Genomic DNA, 7,480 nt, shown 5'->3' on the forward strand with positions numbered 1-7,480 from the left:
AAAGACTCTGGAAGCTCATAAAATGACAAGATTCCTAAGTCCCTGCTGGGGGAGAGGCCACATTGGCAGAGCAGTCTGGGAGCTGGGCAGGCAGCTTCTAGGGCTACACCATCCTTTCCAGGCTCATCATCCAAGCGGAGTGGGCTTCTTGGTGATGCAGCTATTTTAGAATAACCCATGCTCCTGGAACTAACTCCTCACCCGTGTCTCTGTAAGCAACTCCGAAGAACCCCAAAGAACCTAAGCTAGACTTAGGTGGAAGCTTTTCCTCTGGTCTATTGTCACCACACTATTTGGGGTGAACAGCTTGTCCTGGGCTTCCCAGGGAAAGTCATGCAGCACTGGCAGGCTGGAACTGGCGCCTGTCTGGGGTTTCAGTTCCTGACCACATGGGCCTCTTCAAAGGACTGTTTGAGTGTGCTCTCTCTACGGCACCATTTGGGTACGCCCAGTTAGTCACTCAAAAGACAAATATGGAAATTGCAAAGTCATTCATCTATCTTTGAAACTTTCCCACTTAGACCGTATTTTATTACCAAACAGGTCCGACCTCAAACTCACACAACAGACAAATATGGGACATGAGACCATGGGGGGTTGGGGGTGGGGATTGCTGGTTGCCAGGGAGTCATGGCCCCTCTAAGTTTCTGTGTTATTATTATTATTACTATTATTATTATTGAGACAGAGTCTCTCTACAAAGCACAGTCTGTCTTTAAATTCCTCCTGCCTCGGCCTCCCATGTACTGATTTCCAGATGTCTTGAGTACTGTGCTGGAGGCTTTTGACAGTCACACCTCAACCTTTAGGGCAGACAGGGTGGTTGTCCCCTCTTAGTATCTGCTACAGTCTGTCAAGCGCCGTTTATAATTAGCCAAACAATAATCCCCATGGCTGAGCTAACTCCAAGGCTCATCTGCTTGCTTCTCCAGAGAGTTTTTAAATAGACAGGGTTGTGTTAATGACAGTGTATTATCTGTCTGTTACCATTTTGGCAGGTGCCGTAGAGACGTGAGTTTCTTAAGGAGGAGTTAATTGGTATGAAACAGCACAACGTCTGTGTCTGTGTCACAGACATGAAGCATCAGTACCCAGATGGCTTGGGAAGGCTGGGCTCCCAGAACACCAGGAGCCTGGTGCCGTGATTTTTGAGTGGCTGTTGAGTATGATGTGGGATCAGAGATGGATGAGATCCATTTGAGACCTCAATGGAGCTCCCAGGACCTTGGTCCAGGTAGTCTAATTTTTACTGACATCTTCTCAGCTCCACGTCACTCCGAAAGCAGTGAGGCTGCATCCAAACTCAGCATCCTTCCAAAGGAGGGAAAGGGTGAACTGTGATTATTGCCTATTTTCGGCAGATTTTTCAAATCTGTCTTGTGCCCGCTGCTCCCCAAATCAGTCTTCTGAATTCTACACTCTTTGCTCCTTATTTGCATTTGAATGTACCTCCCACATGGGTTTCCTTCCCACTCAGATTCATGCATCTTCCTATGTGCTGTCCCTCAGTAAATGGTGCCATCCTTCTCCCTGCTGCCCAAGCCAGAAACCTCAATAGTGTGACATGATGATGAAGAGGGAAGACTAAGAGGATTGGTACCTGCTGCCCGGCTGGCATCTCAGCCCTGCCACTCACAAGCTGGGTGGTTCTGCTTGACGGCCCAGCTTCTGCTTCAGGGGAAGGCAGATAAGAATAGGAACACCCTCGGAGGGTGGGTGGAGAGGTGAAGAAGACAGTCTCTGGGTGGCACATGGCAGTAGGTCAAGAAACGCCCCAAGATTCATTAGGCTCTTCAGAGTCTGTCTCCTGATGTTTCTTCAATTCATCTGCTTTGTGATATTTGCCACCGCCCCCCCCCCCCCACGCGCGTGCGCGCCCCCTCTCCCCCCCCCAGCCTGAGTTACCATCATGGCTAAGCTGAACACATGAGTCCTGGTGAGGATCCCGCAGGCAGAGACATTTCAAAATTATAAATATAGTGACGTCACACACCAGCTCAGCCATCTCCACGTCCTCTGGTTCTTAGGAGCTGGATTGAATTTCTGTCATGAACCGAAGGGTTCTGCAGGCTTAGCCTGCCTCCTCAACAATGTTGTCTCTCCTCCCTTTCCTCCTGTGAGTTTCTGCCTGTTCCTCGGATGGACTGCATCGCCTCCTCTCTTTAGGTCTCAGACATACTTTCCTTTTCAATGAAAAATTCCCTCCCATCAAGTGCCTTTGTTCTAGTTACTTTATCTGTCAACTCGATACAGCCTGAAGTCACCTGCGAAGGGAGTCTCAGTTGAGGAACTGGCGAGATTAAATGGGCCTGTGAGCACGTCTGGGGGTATGGAATTATCTCGATTGTCAGTTGATGGAGGAGGGCCCGTCCCACTGGGCAGCGCGGTGCTGGGCAGATGGTCCTGGGCTATATATGAAAGCTGGCTAAGCATGGGCCTGCCACTGAGCCTGCAAACACCATTCCTTCCTACAGTTTCTGCTTCAAGTTCCTGCTTGAATTCCTGCCCTGACTCACCTCAGTGACAGACAGTGGAAGCCCCGCCCCCCCCAATCCTCTCCTGTCTAATTTGCTTTGTGGTCAGAGTGTTTTTATCAAAGCGGCAATAATGAAACTAGAACACGCTTCTCAGGGTCTACTAAGGATCGTATTGAGAAAGAGAGGGAGAGACAGGGAGACAGAAAAAAAAAATGGCTCAAGATGCTTTATTTCTTCCCTTCAAACTTCTCCTAGGCCTTCAACACAAGGATGGGTCATATGATGGAGTCACATGACCTCCAGGTTTCTTGGCAGTATGATCAACTCTGGATGGGGTGTTTCTCAGGTTTGATCATAGGCTCTAGGAAGCTTTGCCTCCTTTGCATGGTTATCAGTTTTTATCCTTTAGTCTCTGTTAAATATCACTCTTATATTAAACATTATAAGAGGATATGTAATATTTGTAATAATATATTTTTTATAATACATACTTTATATGATAATATAACAATATATAACAATATGATTTTTATAATATAAGATAATATATATTTTAATGATAATATTATAAGTATTCTGGGGAGCTGGCTCCAGAACTGAGGGACATGGTCCACTCACTTCCCCCCATAGCTGTGCTGTTGGATCTCCCTTTTCTTTATCACTCAGTAAGACTTACAGGCCAGGTTCAGCTCTGCATCCTTGGTGCCAGAATAATCTAAGAATGGGTCCCTACAACTTTTCAAGTCTGTGTGTTGCACACATCAAGGGCCACTAAGGCTGTGTCTGTGCTAGTATTTTACTTGATTTCAGAATTGCATAAATCAAGTTCTCAGCTTGAATGTGTTTGGCATGTCCTTGAGAAAGAAATGGCATGTAGAAATTCCCATTTCCACTAAACAAATATTTATCGAGCATTTCACACATACTAGGAAATACTAAAGATGCAAAGTGGAATGTGATGGGGTCCCTGGATCCCATTTTGTCACGGGAATTAAGTGAGGTGTTGAGCAAACATTTGTAAAGATGGATGAATAAATTATGAATATGAGAATTTAATCTTAAAAAAAAATCCCAGCGTTTTACCTTCATAATTGTTTAGAGACAGTTGAATGTGTGCTGCTTCTGCAAAGTTGGAAACCCATCTTCAAATTCATTCCTTCGTTTACTCATTCATTCAAACTAGAGTTACTGAGCATCTGTTGTATTTTGAGTACATGAATAAATACTGGTTTCTGGATGGGAGCCACTAACCCCGCCCAAACTGTGGACAAATATTATGGGCCCTTCAAGTCCAAATGAAATGTCAACACAAAAGAGCTATTTGCAATGCAAATGTGAAGTCACCAGCCTTTGTAATAAACAGGCTGCGGAGACAAACCATGCAAGCTTCTTGTGAGAAGGTGGGCCTTAGCGGTTTTGATGAATTACAGAGGCAGTGGAACTTGAACTCCTAATTTGTTTATCTTCTGTCCCTGAGGTGACCAGCCTCACTCTATACCTGAGCAGGGATGCCAGACAACTGGTCTGTTTGTAAACCAACCAACCAACCAACCAAACAACCAGTGTCTGCCTGCAGATCAATTTATTTATACATTTAACTTATTTTGTAATACTGAACCCAGGGCCTCACACATGCTAGGCAAGAACTTTGGGTGAGTTACATCCACAGCATTCTTTTCACTTAATTTTTTTTTTTTGTGTGTGTATCTATGTATGATGTATATGTATGATATGTGTGTGCGCACGCATGCGTGTGTAGTGGTCAGGAGATAACTTTTAGGAGCCAGTTCAGCCTTCCACCTTGTTTGAGACGAGCTCTCTCTTGTTTCTGTCAGTGTTCTGTGTACTCCAGGCTAGCTGGCTTGGCAGCCTCCGCTGATTCTCTTGTCTGGGCTTCCATCTCACTGTTGGAGTGCTGGGATTACAGATGCACACTATCAAATCTGCTTTGTTTTGTTTTTGTTTTTTTTTATGTGGGTTCCAGGGCTCAAAAATCAGACCGCCAGGCTTGTACTTTTACCTGCTGAGTTACCTCCTTGGTCCCCAGATCATAGTTTTTGAATCATTATGGGAAACATTCCTTTTGGAGAATATGCTCAAAGCAATGAACATACACTTCTTTTCAGAATAGTTCCTTGGGAACCCCAAGTCAAGGTTGAGGTCTTTGAAATGGAATCTCCTTCTTAATTCCAAAAGTGGTCCCACCTGGCTTCTTTTCATTAGGTTGGAGACAGAATGTTTGTGCATGTATGTGTTTCATATATATTGAGTGACAGGTCCATTTGGATATCTGTCATTTTGGTTCTGGTGTACTTCAGAGGTACCCCCTGATAAGGGGGATATCCTTGGATCTACCATTAACCACAAACATTTCCAATATGTTTATTAGATTGCAGTTGAGCCAGGCAGTGGTGGTGCAGGCCTTTAATCCTAGCACTTGGGAGGCAGAGCCAAGTGGATCTCTGTGAGTTCGAGACCAGCCTGGTCTACAGAGTAAGATTCAGGACAGGCACCAAAACTACACAGAGAAACCCTTTCTTGAAAAACAAACAAACAAACAAAAAACAAAAAAAACCGAACAAACAAATTGCAGTTGGGTCTCATGTGTTGGTCATCCTAGCCTTTTTAATCTGGACTGGTCTTATTTCAATTACCTGCTCCAGAGCCTCACCATGTAACTGAATCAGGGTTGGCAATGAGAAAAGCTAGGTTGGGGTTGGGGAAAGGCCAGTAGCCATGGTGACCACTCTTGTTGTTCTGTTGCTCTCTACAAGAGGAGGTGGGGAAGGGAAGATCACATCTGTGTCAGTGTCTGCAGAGCTCTCAACACCTCAGATGCTGCAAGTCTTTATTTGTACCCATGTAATCACAGCCTCCCTCGCCCCAGGAACCTGGCACCGTGTCCTCAAAGGGCTGAGTCAGAAGCTAATCTGTAGGATTCTCCATTCATACTGACACTGCCTCCATCATGTGAGTTCCTTCCTTGTTGGAGGGGTGTGAGGGTGCATTTCCCCAGCCCCTGGTCAGGGAGGAAAGCCTTAAAATGACATGGTTAGGTGTCAGCCCACTCTGTTTGGTCATTGTTTCAATTAACTCATCCAAGCCATGGCTGGCCTATTCTTCTACTGGAAGACAGGTATCCACATGTCAGGAACTGGTTAGAGATATACAGATGCGTGCCTATGAAAAACCCAATTGCTGTGCGCCTGATTTGTCTGAGTCCTCCTGATCTTTTTTGTTCCTAAAGTCCCTTGGAAATTGCCAGCCTAACTAAAAATTCATGGTGGCTTCAGTGACACACTGCTCCTGGCAGACATTTTGGCACTCCACTCCCGGTGGGAGGACCTCAGGCCAGGCTAGTGAGTAGCTGCTATCTGATGGAGCTGCCAGGGTCAAGCCCTGTGAACATGTCCACCGGGACTATGCCAGCCCTGGGCAGTCACAATTTACCATTTTAGCTTCCCGGGGTTTGATGAAAACCCAGATTTTACAGTACAAGTGTGTGAAACTGGCTGTTGGAAATGTATTAGCATCTGCTGTCATTTGCAGCTGGCAGGGAGCCAGAGAAGGAAATTAAACTTTGCATTTCCCCGGCCCTCCCCACCTCCCGTTCGTTAACCAATCGATTTTGTCCGATGTGCCTGAGAGTGCTAAGCCTTGCCATTTGCCAGGACCAAGGCACTTGGTGTTCTCAGGGAATTCAGAAGGCTTCTGCTAACTTATTGACAGGCTCTGGGGAGTCTGATGTCACCGGATGGGGAAGGACCCCAGCCCTTCCAGTGTCTAACTCCAGAGTGAATGGAACCTGTGGGAGGATGGAAAAATGAGTATGATTGCCAGCATCCCCATTGGACTTTTCAATGACAGAGGGAAAATGATTTGTAAAAGTGTGAAAGTGACATATGTCAACAGTTGAAGAAATCAGCATGCACATCATAAATCTGAGTTCTGTGCCACTGTGAAACTGCATTCCATCCGAGAATGTGTGGCAAGCATGCTCTGCTTTCTTATAGAGACACGTACCATTGCCAGGCTGCAGGGATCATTCTGCCTTTCCAACCATTCCCTCCAGACCGACTGTTGGCCTGGGAATCCTGGAGGCCACAGAAGCATGGAAGAGAGGGCTTCACACCTTACTAGGAGAAAGAAGGCATATTTGTTATACCTACACCAGTAGGTTGCAATAAATGCTTCATTGAAAAGTATCTCTACTAAACTGTTTCTGGAATGATTTTTATATTTAGGGTTCAAGGATTAAAAAAAAAGAAAGTGTAGCCTCCACACTGTAGTTTACAGTGAGTGAAGAGACAGGAAAAGAGAACAGCTTCCACAGAGCGTCCACTAGCAGCTCTGTTCTGCTCTGAGTCTCTGGTTCCTTATCAACAAGATGGAGGAAAATAGAAGCAACCTGAATGGGATGGCGGCGGAAGAATAAAGTGAGGTGTGTGATAGTGTGGTGAGGAAGAGCTGACACTGGGCAATGGACTCACCCTGCACCTTGGGCGGCTGGAGAGATGGACAGTTGAGGCTCTGGGCTGCCATCTCTTTGTGGGACCTGACAGCTGCTGCCCCTGGGACCAGGGAACCCTGGAACCTCAGACTGCAGGGTGGGATCCTGGGACACTCCACCTGTTTCTCTGCCCTGTCTGTCTTTGGGGGAGATGAATGCTCTTATCTACGGAGCCTACCTGCCTCTCCTCCCTGTGAAAACATCCAAATGCTGGGAGAACTCTTCCATGAGGTGATTGATGTAAGATCCACTGGTCTTGTCCTTCATTTATGATTACTTATAACTACAAATTTTCAACTCTGTATGAAAGTGAGAAAACACAGGTTGAATATCCTTTATCTGAAACCTGAGACTGGAAGTGTTTTGGACTTTTTTTTTTTTCAGATTTGAGGGATATTTGCATAACATAATAAATTATTTTGGAGAGAGGAATTCAAATCTCATCTAGACTTCATTATGTTCCATATATATCTTTGTGATGGTCCTAATTGTC

The sequence above is a fragment of the Peromyscus eremicus genome, chromosome 15 (genome assembly GCF_949786415.1).
Source record: "Peromyscus eremicus chromosome 15, PerEre_H2_v1, whole genome shotgun sequence".
NCBI classification, from domain to species: Eukaryota; Metazoa; Chordata; class Mammalia; order Rodentia; family Cricetidae; genus Peromyscus; species Peromyscus eremicus.